Source organism: Pollicipes pollicipes, unplaced genomic scaffold (assembly GCF_011947565.3).
Source record: "Pollicipes pollicipes isolate AB1234 unplaced genomic scaffold, Ppol_2.1 Scaffold_3087;HRSCAF=3621_pilon_pilon_pilon, whole genome shotgun sequence".
In the NCBI taxonomy this organism is placed as follows: domain Eukaryota; kingdom Metazoa; phylum Arthropoda; class Thecostraca; order Pollicipedomorpha; family Pollicipedidae; genus Pollicipes; species Pollicipes pollicipes.
Window position 1 is genome coordinate 6,339,322 of NW_023596225.1, and position 13,577 is coordinate 6,352,898.

The 13,577-nt window shown below is 51.5% G+C and overlaps 1 protein-coding gene across 1 annotated transcript in view; it reads right to left on the minus strand.

The window, feature by feature from the left end:
• Positions 1–13,577, minus strand: part of LOC119090665 (uncharacterized) — a 62,016-nt gene that overhangs the window by 34,119 nt on the left and 14,320 nt on the right. Inside the window, exon 2 of the mRNA XM_037213515.1 lies at positions 5,232–5,277. The gene's annotated coding sequence lies outside the window, so the exon portion shown is untranslated. The remainder of the gene's footprint in view (positions 1–5,231; positions 5,278–13,577) is intronic.

The window sequence follows — 13,577 nt, forward strand, 5'->3', positions numbered from 1 at the left end:
CAATTAATCCCAGAGACTTGAGGCATTGGATTCTTCTAAGACACGCGTGTTCGGTATTTTCCGTTCTGTCAATGCGCATGTTGCGTCGTCATCTGGTGGGAGACTGCGGGGCCTGATCAACAGGCAGGCAGCCACGACCACCTGGGCTTCAGCTGACTGCAGACTGCTGATCAGATGCTCACGCGACAAGCTGGCAGACGGCATGCGACGGCCCTCTGACCGCGACAACAAAACAACAGCCGGCGTTGTGGCAGACTGAGACCAACTAGGAGAGCGATCAATACCGGCGGTGAACGGTCATCTGAGCCGTCCAGCATAGTGAACACGTCGGAGGCGTGGACATTTCAACGATCAATGACCCTCTAATTCCTGAAGCAGACGTCGATGCTTCTCGCAATTATCTGGCGCCACAAATTAGCCGGTCGCTTGCTGCTTGCAGTATTGCATTACAAAACACAGGAACGAAAGTATTAGCTCTTGAAGTGATTCTGCCTGTCTCTTAATTGAAAATCGTTGACCTACGACTTCACAGCCCACGACACCAGTTACAACTTGCGGTCAATTCAGCCGAACGCCTTGAACAGCGTTACACGTTCGCACTCCCATTACTCCTCAAGGGCCGATCAATGTTTGTCCCACTATGCTAGAATAATTGGAAGCATCAGTCGGGGATCGCCCAGCCTTGTGCCGTGTGAAGCAGACCGGAGGGTGTGGTGAGCATGCCGCTAGTTGTTTGACTTCATGAGGATGGCATGCTCCCCGCGTGTCGAAGTGGGCTGGACACTGGTACGAGACGAGCAGCACTCAGAGCTGGTTTATTTCATAAGCCGGTGGGCAAGGGGAAACTCCATCCGGAAGTTTATTATGATTCAATTGTCCAGACACGTCAATTCAGTCAATCTATATCCTAGCGTTGTGTGAAGAGGATGAGAAAACCGGTAACGTCTAAGACAGCAGATATCTGCATTTCAATGCCCGATAGTCCCACAGAAGAAGCTAACACTTGGGTTGGGATCGCCCATATTTCCCACACGTGGTGGTTGGATGTATCCCCATCGTGCTTCTTACCATGAAAGGAAGAACTTACATTTCAGGAGAGATAAAGCTGCGTGCAGGTAAATTGATCGAAGTCGGAAAACTTGAAGTTTTCCTCAGCCCTGTTAGTGCACTCAGAAAATCAGTCAGCCTTCCACATGCCTTCAGCAGTTTGAGTGTACAAAACATCGACACCCCTTCCTCGAGCGTGACCTGTTAACTGTCCACCGCCCGCACAGGTCCCCAAGTGCTCCCAACAGTTCGCCAGCGCCGCTCGTACCACTCTCTTCCGTCTTCGATCGCACTTCGAGAGATTAACGGCGCATTTTGTGGCAGACAGCCCGCGTGCGGGTGAGATCCGCTGCCGTTCCTTCCTTGTCGAGCCACTGGCACCTGGCGTCGATCGCTGCAGGGCTCGAGACTGTGGAGTCAAACGGATGCTGGAGGGCTCGAGACTGTCGAGTCAAACTGACGCTGGAGGGCTCGACACTGTGAAGTCAAACGGATGCTGGAGCGCTCGAGACTGTCGAGTCAAACGGATTCTGGAGGGCTCGAGACTGTGGAGTCAAACGGATGCTGGGGAGCTCGAGACTGTGGAGTCAAACGGATGCTGGAGAGCTCGAGACTGTGGAGTCAAACGGATGCTGAAGAGCTCGAGGCTGTGGAGTCAAACGGACGCTGGAGGGCCCCAGACTGTGGAGTCAAACGGACGCTTCATGAGTGACGTGAAATAGCTGCCAGTGGAGCACGTCAGGACGCTGCTTTGGCTCTCTCTTAACTCACCATCAAAGGAAACTTGCCATGGCAGTGCATTGGTCAGGGTACCAGGAATGCTGACCTTTTCCTCCTAACTTTTTATGACAGTGTTGACCCAAACATCGGAACGGTGGCGATATGGATATATATATATATATATATATATATATATATATATATATTTACGGTTGTACCATTACGTAAAAAATGCATGCATGTATGCATTCATGTATTATATGCATAGATGCATACCTGCATGCATGACTGCATGCGTATCCATGTTTGTTTCATGCATGGCTACTGCTGCAATGCTTTGCTATCGTTACATGTATTGATGTGAATACATTTATGTAAAAACGCACGCAGTCATGACACGCAACTACATAGGTGGAGTGGAGATCACCGGCATGAAATAAGAAAGCTGTTCGAAGACATAGTTATTTTGACATGGCTGAGACCGATTTGTCATGCCCATCCATGTGCCTTATATTTGGGAACAAAACGTGCCATGAAACGGCTATTACTCCGACATTAAGATCCCTGACATCAGGGGCGGATCGAAGGGGGGGGGGGGGGCACGGGTTCATGGCGTCCTTTGGGCCTCGAATGGGCCCATAGAGTTCGAAGAGGCCCACAGCCAACCGGACAAACGCAAATTTAGCACAAAGCGCAACACAATTGGATGTCTTTGGCTTCCAGGCGACCAAGAAAAGTCGCAAGCAAAAGTTAAGGACCCATAAGCAGACACAAATAATCATTCACTGGCTGAGACAGTGACGCTTGAGATATTGTAAGACTCATTACGTTATCCTGGGAGCACTATATGTCCTGGATTATCCTGGGAGTACCATTCGTCCACTTGCATGGGCAATCCGATTGCCAAGGAGCCTTTCACGTTGCCCTTGGTTTCTTCACATTTGCTCGCAGGGCGCTCCGCCATTGTCGGGGCCCTTTCTGTTGACATGCCGGGGTATTTTTGTCGATCGGGGGCTTTTCGCGGATTTTTCCCAATCGCCGGAAAGACTCTATATGTTAAAGCAAGGGCCCCATTTGTTGAACTGCCGGGGTATTCCGGGTTGCTCAGGGGCCCTTCACATTGGTTTCAGTTAACCTTCCGACACACTCGCGACATGCTCATGGGTCCTCTGCATTGGGCTAGGGGTCTTCTTATTCGCTGTCACTTGCCGAGGGTTCTACGCTCTTGTCGGAGCCACCCATCTGTTAACCTGCTCAGGCGCACTCGCTCGTTCGGAGGTCCTCCACGTTGGGTCTTGGGCACTTCTTATTTGAATGGAGGGCCCTACGCTCTTGCTGAGGACCATTTGTTAAACTCACCTCAGGCACACTCGATAGTTGGGGGCCCCTCCAAGGTGGGCCAATATGCGTCTAATTTATTTGGAGGGCTTTACGCTCCTATCGGGGGTCCCATCTTTTAAACCGCTCAGGCACACTCGATCTTTTACGGACCCATCACGCACTCAGTCTTGGGTAATCCTATTGGCTATCCCATTGGCCCTACGCTTTTGACAATACCCTATCCGTTAGGTCGCTAGGGCACACTCCATCGTTCGGGGGCCTTCCACGGTGGGTCTTGGGTCCTTCCTATTCGAATGGAGGGCGCTAAGCTTTTGTCGGGCGCCATCTGCTAACCTGCTCGAGCACACTCGATTGTTCGACGCTCTGCGCATTGGGTTTTGGGTACTTCCTTTCTAAATGGAGGGTCCTTCATAGCAGGGTTCTACTATCTGCTTACATGCCTGGCTCTCTTAATCGATCAAGGGCTCCCCCATGGATTCTTCACATTCGTTAGGAAGTCTCTACACACTATTACCGGGCCCATATGCTTGGGTATAACGGGTTGTTCACCGACCCTTCATATTGGTTTCGGGTTCTTTCCACTTTCTCGCACGGCCCTGTGCTGTTCTGGGTCCCATATAAGGTAACGCTTCGAGGCACTCGATGGTCAGGGGCCTCTACATTGATCTAGTGCTGTTTCCGTTTGAGCTCTGTTGTAGAAGACCCTTCACTCTAGTCAAGGCCCTCTGTTAGCCTGCCCGGACACTTCCGATCGCACATAAGTATTACTTCATGTACACTGGCCTTGAGTTATTCCCCTTTACTCAGAGGGTCCTGTGCTCTGGCGGGACCCTCTTTATTAGCCTTCCGGGTACTCCCGATTGTTCAGGGGCCCCACTGCGTTAGTCTTAAGTTATTCTAGTCAGCTCTGAGAAGCCTGCACTGTTGACGGGAGCCTCCTTGTTGGCCGGTCATGGCATTGTCGATCACTCAGGCGCCGAACCAGTTGGCCTTAGGTTTTTCCATAGTATAGATGGGCTTATGGTGCTCACGTGCACCTAAATCTTAAAAATAATGTCTGGGGATTTACGTCTCACCGACTGCCAGGGACATTGCGAGGTGGATGCCGTAAGGCCCGAAACTCAGACTGACAGGTCCAGAGTCGGGAGAGCTAACCCTTATGGTACCACCACCCCGGACCTAAATCTTAATCGGCCAGTCCACTCTTGATCGTCCTCCACCGGGGCCCTCCACACCCTTGGTCGTCCTCCACCGGGGCCCTCCACACTCTTGATCGTCTTCCACCGGGGCCCTCCACACTCTTGACCGTCCTCCACCGGGGTCCTCCACACTTTTGATCGTCCTCCACCGGGGCCCTCCACAATATTGATCGTCCCCCACCGGGGCCCTCCACACTCTCGACCGTCGTCCACCGGGGCCCTCCACACTCTTGACCGTCCTCCACCGGGGCCCTCCACACTCTTGATCGTCCTCCACCGAGGCCCTCCACACTCTTGATCGTCCTCCATCGGGGCCCTCCACAAAATTGATCGTCCCCCACCGGGGCCCTCCACACTCTTGACCGTCCTCCTACAGGGCCCTCCACACTCTTGACCGTCCTCCACCGGGGCCCTCCACACTCTTGATCGTCCTGCACCGAGGCCCTCCACACTCTTGACCGTCCTCCACCGGGGCCCTCCACATTGGTCCAGAGCTTTTTCGATGAGGTGAGAAGGATCTCACTCTGCTGCCGAGAGCCCCACCTGTGCTTGCGAGCGCCAGGACGTTTCGCTTGCTCGTGTGTACCGGCCTGATAAATCACTTTTTGTATACGAGGCAAATATCACAGAATGATATATCCTTGGCGTATTAGCTCTAGAGCAGCTGTCGGGTATGTGGCGGTGACTTTTTACGCGTAACTGTCGAACATATTTGTACGTGCCGCCGACGTCGCTCACGTCATTTCCGTTGGCTATTGAAGCTGTGATACTTATTATACTTGCGCATCACGCCGTGGCGAAATCGTTGATCCACCCCCGCCTGCTATCCCAACTGCAATCAGCAGTGCGGAAAGATCATCAGGCTATAAGGTATGGCACGTCCTGGACGTTGAATGAAAAGTTGTCAGAAGACATCGTACTTACCTTATCTGCATCACTCGGGCACGTCATTGTCAACCCAGCGTTGGATCTGCAACAACGTGATATGACAAGGGGTTAACAGACACTCACGGTCAGACAAACACCAATCTCAAATATTCAATCCCAACGCTAAGCGAAGAGAGGCGTCTTAGACCTAAAGCGCGTATACAGTGACCAGATATACCGTGTTCGAGACATGTATGTATGCATTGACGTTCAAAACACTCTACAGCATAAAGTAGCTTCACGAGTGTCAAGTCGATGAGATTAAGAGGAGAGGCATGTTAAAAGGGGCACTCGTAGCAACGATTACACAGGAATACATCAAAGGCATACATATAAAACACACCTCAAATACACACACACACACACACACACACACACACACACACACACACACACACACACACACACACACACAACACACACACACACACACACACACACACACACACACACACACACACACACACACACACACACACACACACACACACACACACACACACACACACACACACACACACACACACGCACACACACACACACACACACACACAACGCACGCACGCACGCACGCACGCACGCACGCACGCACGCACGCACGCACACACACACACACACACACACACACACACACACATATGTAACGTCATCAATTTCAAAGAAAAGGTCAACAGATGCGAGTGACATAGACTTCAAAAATAATGTCGATGTTTAACAGTAATGCCTGAAACAATTGATTTTGTTGGGTTAAATTCAAAGTTTTCAGTGGGCTTTTTCAATAACCCGTGTGGGCTTCTTCAATGGCCCATGAAGTGCCGAGCTCTGAATCCCGTCATGCTTTCCGACATTGATTCGTACATTTATGCATCGACTCCCTATCTCTCTGCCCGTCGACCCGCCATCCCATCCATTCATCCCTGCTCGTGCACCCATGCATAAATGTGTGACGTTCCAGCCATTCGTCCAACTGCATTTACTCTAGTGGCTGCAGAACCTCCGAATGGTTGACACCACCTACTGGTGATAGTTTGGATAAACTTAGATATTTGGACTACGACTTATAGTTACAGTCTCATTGGGTATTTAATCTCTGTTGCCGCTCGTCCTCGCGATCTCTCGCCACGGCGGCGGCCCGACAGCCAACAGGTCGCCTGTAGCCGGATTCGAACCCCCGCCACCGGGCACATGGCATCCACACGAGTGATTTTCCCAGAGTATCGGATTCGAACCCCCGCCACCGGGCACATGACATCCACACGAGTGATTTTCCCAGAGTATCGGATTCGAACCCCCGCCACCGGGCACATGGCATCCACACGAGTGATTTTCCCAGAGTATCGCTGCCGCCCGGCCCACCCCCGCGTCCGCATATCCATCCAACTGGTATCTCCACATCCGTGCATCCATCCATACAGCGAGCATCGATCCCCCCTTCTGCCAGGTGTCAGCTGGTGCCGGAGGCGGGAAGGCCTCGCTCGTACGCCGCCGCCAGCCTGGCCGGCGGCACTGAGCACCGACTGCTGACGTTACGCCGAGCAAACGCTACGGCCATTGGTCCGGCACCTAATGACGCTATGATTCGGCAATCGATGCAGACAATGTGTACGTGCGCGAGCCCGGCGGCATTAGCGACAACCAGGATGCCTGAGAGTATTACACAAAACACGACGGCAACAATTAGCCTGTGGGCGGCTGACCGTTTCTGTGACTGAAAAATATACCTTGATGTTAATGTATGGTAATTTCATGTTCAAACCAAGTTGCAATAGTGCTATTTCTCGTATCATAAATTGTTATCACAAAACAGTAGTAAATGAAATTTAGTTATATCACGGCTTCCACCTTATAAATTCGTTTTGCGCTTCCAACAATTTTTCATTTCCAAGCACACCTGCACGTTTACAACGCTGCTGGAGACTATGCTACGATTAGTCTGAATAATAGGTGATTAAACGCCACGTTTCTGCACAGCCGGTGGTATCGCAGATTCTTCTACCACACCGTCGTATGAGCGAGCCAGCATCAATCCCGGTCAACCTCCAGCCTAACAACGACCACCTGTCGGGACACTGACGGTTGCCACCGGCGGCTTCTGATGACCTTGGCCTGTTGTCTTAACTTGACGTCTGACGCGCCTTCTGTCGGGAGCTTCTCGCGGCTCGTGCACGCGGCCGTAATCTCCGGCCCCCGGTCCGAGCCGCGCGTTACCTGGTGCCGGGCGACCAGCAGAAGCCGGCCGGCGCCGGGGATTCCGGCGGACCCGCGAGTCGCGGCCACGGCGGAAACGGCACCAGCTCCGACTGCCCCGGCGGTTTGACCGACTCGGCAGCTCCGGCAGCCCAGGGACTGCGGCGGCTCCGGGTACTCGGACCGCCGCCAACTCTGACCATCTAGGGTTTCGATGTGGCCGAAAAACCAGGCGGACGTTGATGAGTTTTGATGATGATGATGATTTGGGCTTTGGAGCGCACCGACTACAATGATCATATGACGCCCACACTGATGAGTATTAAGCCGTCGCCAGAGCAGCCCCACGTGGTTCACAGGACTTCTTAGCACAGGGTTTGAGGGCCTGACCGTTCTCGGAGGCTCCTTGAAACACTCGAATATGTTACGGACTGCCCTCTGCATTAGAACCTACATCCTCGAACCTGGGAAATCCGTCTGTCTGGCCCCACCATTTTGCAAGTTGTGGGATCGTTCTGGATGCTTACATTGCTTTAGGAACCTGAACTGCTCCCAGCCTCGTCCATCTCGAGAGCCTATTATCATTTTTTCTAGTCGTCTACATCATTTAAGTATTGGGCCTACCGAAAAAAACTTCGGATCATCTTCATGTCGGATGATTTCGATCTCAGGAAACAGTTCTGTTTCTCAACAAACCACCCAAATATCAGCAATTCCGCACTCTGTCTCCAGTCGTAACGCTGTCACAACCAGGAGCACGGAGGCTTGTTTACCCAGAATTAGGGACGAAGAGGAGGAACAGAGACATTTTGATTCGTTGGTCGCTTCTTTCCTGGCACCACCATGACACAGAGCTAAAAACCTAATGAGAAGTACATAACCAAACAAAGCAAACCACTTCTCGATGAAACCGAATGTTTGTGAGAGTTCGAGCTTCCAACACTTTCTCACGCTATGGTTACAGCATCATGTCTAAAGCGCTGACGTAATGGAGCTACGCTCCAGGTGACATCCGAACGCCATCGGGCCACTGTCAACGTCAAAACTCCACATGATTATCACATCGTAAAGGGGAAACTCTGAAATAAAAGCAAAAATAAAAAGTCGAATGAAATCTTGACTTTATGGTACAACTTGCAACATCATTACGCCGTGCCAATCGCGGAGCACCCTCATCAGTACGGAGCCCCTCGTCGGGCGAGGCGGTGTTTCGTCGGGCGTATATAGGGCCCGTCGCGGCGTAATGCCGCAGCTCTGCACCGCGGGCGACGTGACCTGGCAGCAAGGTCGGCTGGCGCCGGGCGCCGAGGATCATCAGCAGCGGCCGCAAGATGGCGTGTGATGCACATTGTTTTTGCTGGATGCTCCCAGTGCTCATCACGCGCAGATCTGCATCGCTCGGCTAAGGCTCAACGGAGCTTCTCCGGCCACGCGCACTCGGCGGCGGCTCCAGCGGCGCCTCGGGATATCATCTCTATGTGACCTCACCGTTCTCACATGAACGCTCCCAGGCACTGGAGCGGCCATCGGGTGCGGTCTCGACTTCGCCGCGCGTCCCCGGCTGGTCCAGCAGTGAGCTGCGTTGAAGTGGACCAAACGATCGAAGTCCACCTAATCAGGGTAAGTGGCGGCTCCTGGAGAGGCCGCCCCGGAGGGTCTCCGAAGGCGGCGCCCTCGCCACTATCGTGCTCAGCAAGAGGGCAGCACAATTAGCGGACGTGTGAAGTCGTCACAGTGCCACTCTCAGCAAAGTGGCCATAAAAATCCCTTTTATAGTTTAAGTGCATACTTGTGCATTTGATGTGCTGTTGGATTAGTCCAAGATTTTAGCGTTACAGTGCTTAACAGCACGTACGTAGCTAAGTATTGCGGGGGCATTAGCATCATTATGCCTATAAGCCGATCGTAAATCTATCATCTCTGCAACAATACATCCTGAATATTTACTCATAAGGTAGCATAGTGCCTTTGGCATACAAGCCAAGGGGCGTATGCATGCAGGCTTATGCCAACGCTCAAAACCTTTCGAGCCGGGCCAACAAAACCAATTACCTTTATTGGTGCAGTTTGAGTCGGACCATTGGGACCAGCTAGCCCCTGCGGACAGACGCCTCATAGGTCAAGTCGGACAACTGGGACCAGCTGCCCCCCTCCCCCCCGACAAGCGTTCCGTCGGTTACGTCGGACCACTGGGACCAGCTGCCCCTCCCCCTCCCCCCTCCCGACAGGCGTTCCGTCGGTCACGTCGCTTCGGACCATAGCCCAATCGTTGACATGTCGTCATTCGTTGGGTATGAAGTCTTCTCTTACCAGCCACGTGTCAGCAGTTTTCATTCCTTGCAAACGTGCGGTTTCAGCTATTCAGTCGTGTGACTATATCGTGCTGCTTAGTTCGCATGCATGCTTGACCGGTTTCAGGCGCCACTCCCACTGGACCGGGGGGAGCAGTTGGCGCCTATAAGGTTTTGGCTCTCATGTATATGTATATGTATGCATCCATATATATATATATATATATATATATATATATATATATATATATATATTCACTCTTCCGCTATAGTAAAGGAACGGTTGGTTGTGTCCGTTGGTTCACCTACAGGCTTAATGGTAGGGAATGTTTGCATCAGATTTGCACACGACCGAGATCCGCCGGCTGCGCTTGGCAGCGTCGCGTCAAAATTCTGAGTTTCGCAAAAATGAGCGCGTGTCGAGAGAAGAAAACAACGCAAAAATCCCATAGGGTGATTTTTGGCGACGCCAGTTTCACGATTACGGCCGACGGCCCGACACGCCTCGCTTCCCGGGGCCGTATCTCGCTAACTAACGGTCGCAGCGACATGTAACTTGCACGGTGTGATAGAGCAAGGAATGGGCCATCGCAATCGGTTGCGTTTTTGGCGCCACGTCATATGTGGCACGTGCACACGTGTTGACGAGATGAAATCTGCCGTTCTTGACGCGTTTTTACGTTGACAGTTTTACTCGGTACGGGAAGAATGTGGAGGCCTGAATTTCGTTTCCTAACAATCACAATAAAAGCGCCAATATTTTCAGTGTGCATTGCAAGCTTCTACAACGCACCGCTACGCCGCAACTTGTAAAATAAATTTCAGGATGCCAAGTCTAAAAACCCGCGCCGAATGCAAGCCCGTACCGTCAAAACTATGCGTGATCTAGCGTTAAAAACCACATCATCGTTTTGGTCGATTTATCCTGCCTCTGATGCATCCTTTTGATGACCGGATTTTAAAAAATATCGCCCGCAAATGAACTTAGCCTAAGGGGATGCATGACGGCATTTTCGCCGCGACGGCGGCAAGTTGCTGTCCCGACCCCCTGCGCACACGCCGGGCGTTGGGGGTTAAAATGACCTTTCGCGCGGCGGTCTGTCGACTTTGTTCACGCTCCCGGCGTTCATGTTAAAGTTTATGTTCATGTTCATGCGTTCATGTAAGATGTTCATGTTCATGTTCATGCACTTTAAAATGTCTTCAGTCTGTCCGGCTGTGGGCCTGGGGCGGGTTATCCGCGGGCGCAGTCTCGGCCCACGTGTGGTCGTCGGCGGCGCTCGACATGTGCCGGTCGTCGTGTTCGCCGTGCGCGTACAGGCGTGGGTTTTGTTTCCCAACATTCAAAATTGACCCAGGTACACCTTCAGTCGCATCGCGAGTTTTTACAACGCACCGTTGCGCTGCAAATTGCAGGACAAGTTGCCAGGTGCCATGTTTTAAAAATAGACGCCGAATATACAAGCCGCTACCGTCAAATCCTTTCACGCTCTATCGTTGAAACCACATCGGCGTGTTGGCCGATTCATTCTCGCTCTATACCACCCTTTTATTGATCACATTTTAGCATATGTCGCTCGCAAATGAGGCTGGAGAGAGAGGCCGACTGCCGTAATTCATTGCCTCCGACCGATTGTACCATCTCGCACCGGTATCTCGACAACGGTGGGTCGCAGCGACACGGGAAGGGCATGAAAAGGTGTACCTGCGAAAAAGCACGGTCGCACGCATCACGTGGCGCGGGCTCAACAGTGGATTTTGCCCTCTTTCACGGGTTTGCACGTTTTGTGCCACATCTCGGCACCCATGGCACGAAGCACTCGGGATTGGCGCGCTTCGATGATGAATGAAAGGAGCGAGATGATAATGTGTGATGACATGAGTCAAATGTGATGGCGCCCATGTGTTGAACAATGGATTTATAGGTTTTTGCTCTTTTTACTTACAGAAGGGACTTACACCTTTTTGTGTTATCTAAGAAACTAGGGAATAAAGTATGTCGAGACTGGTATGCTCCGATAGGCGATCTAACGGGCAATCACTGAAACGTATGCCATGTGATGCTGAATGAGTTATGTGACACGTGCACATTTGTTGTTAAGATGCATTTTGCCGATTTCGTCCATTTTACGCTTTACGCGTGATTTCCGCTCTTAAGGCACGAAGTAACACAAGACTAGCATGCTGCGACAGGCCATTGAACGGGAAATCCCTTAGTGCCACAAGTGCGGGGTGGCACGTTACACGTGTCGGGCACACACGAGCCAGGAAGATGGATTTTGCTCTTGTCCACGGGTTTACACGCTTTGCGCCAAATCTCGGCATCCAGGGCACGGAGCCACTGGGGAGTGGCTTGCACTGATAGGTAGTCAAACAGACAATGACGCCGCATGAATTGTCATGTCGCACGTGCTGCGTGTAACGCATGCACGAGCCAGCACGATAGATTTGGCCGTTACCGGCCGTTTTTCACATTTTGCGCCACATCTCGGCCACAGGGCACCTGAAACCATGATGATGGATGGCTTTCACTTAGGATGCTGGATGATTTTGCTCTCTTCCACAGTTCTGTACATTTTGTGCCACATCTCTGCATCCAGGCCACGGACGCACCCGGGAGTAGCATGCTTTGGTGGGGAATCGAACGGACAATCACGTGCTTTAGATTGTAGCGTCACGAGCGCGTAGTGTGCGCGAGCCAGGCATATTGATTTGGCCGCTACCGACCGTTGTTCCCTGTTCCATACAACACAATGCTATTTAATACAATAGCAGTGCGTGCTGCCATCATTCAAAAGGCTGACAGTTGATAGAAGGGGTAAAAATCACCGGTCATAGCCCGCGATAAATCGCCGATCCCATAGAATAGGTTCGGTTGTGTTGAAGAGAGCACAGGTGAAATGCGCTCTTTCCGGCCGGTAGCCGCCAGAGGTTGCCATCACCGCGCGGCCGTGGCCGAGTCTTTTTCACACTTTGCGCGATATTTCGGCAACCAGGGCACCTAGAGCCGTGGTTCCAAATGCAACAGATACATACTAAAAAAACATACACAACCTGCAAAACATACACGATTAAAACTTCTAAATTGTTCATTTAGCGCAGCGAAGCAAGCGTACAAACGCTTGTATTGCACCAAAAGTAAAATGTCGGTGGATAGGTGTCTCTGAGACCAGTTGAACTCACACCACATACTTGAGCTCATGTTCATTTTGAGGTCGCCAGATGTCACCTAAGGTCAGGGCACGTGCATAGAAATCTGAAAACTAAGGCGGACGAAATCGAATATCAATGACGAATAAAAAACAAATAAATTGTGGCGAGTGTGTTGCACAGGTACATATTTGCACCTTCAACACAGGTCAAGCCAAGTCCAATCAGGTCAGGTCAGGCCAGGCCAGGTCAGGTCAGGACAGGCCAACGTTCCCACTTGACGCACATGCACGGGTGAAATACCTTTCAGTGCTCTTCACTTATGGACGCGCTTTTTACACCTGATATGCTTTAGCAAGGGTGCTTATGTGAAACTAGATACTCAAGAACCATTCCAAAATGATCTAAAGATCGGCTAGAGTCAATCAATGCCTCATTTTCAAAGAGTTGTAGTTCAAATATCTTGAATGAGACGTCCTTTCGAAGTAAAAAGAGGCCTATTAATCCCAAGAGGAGTCATGTGAGGCTGAATAAGGTCCCCCACATAATCTGCTCTGCTCTGGATTCTTGCACCGCCTTTGCTTGGCTGGGGGTGATAAGCCGTTTACATGATACGTGCTCTTAATACGTGACTTCTTGCGGTCAAGATAACCGTAGACGCAAATTCTCTAATTGATAAATAAGACATTGTGCTGAGTGAAATAGCAGACTCCTG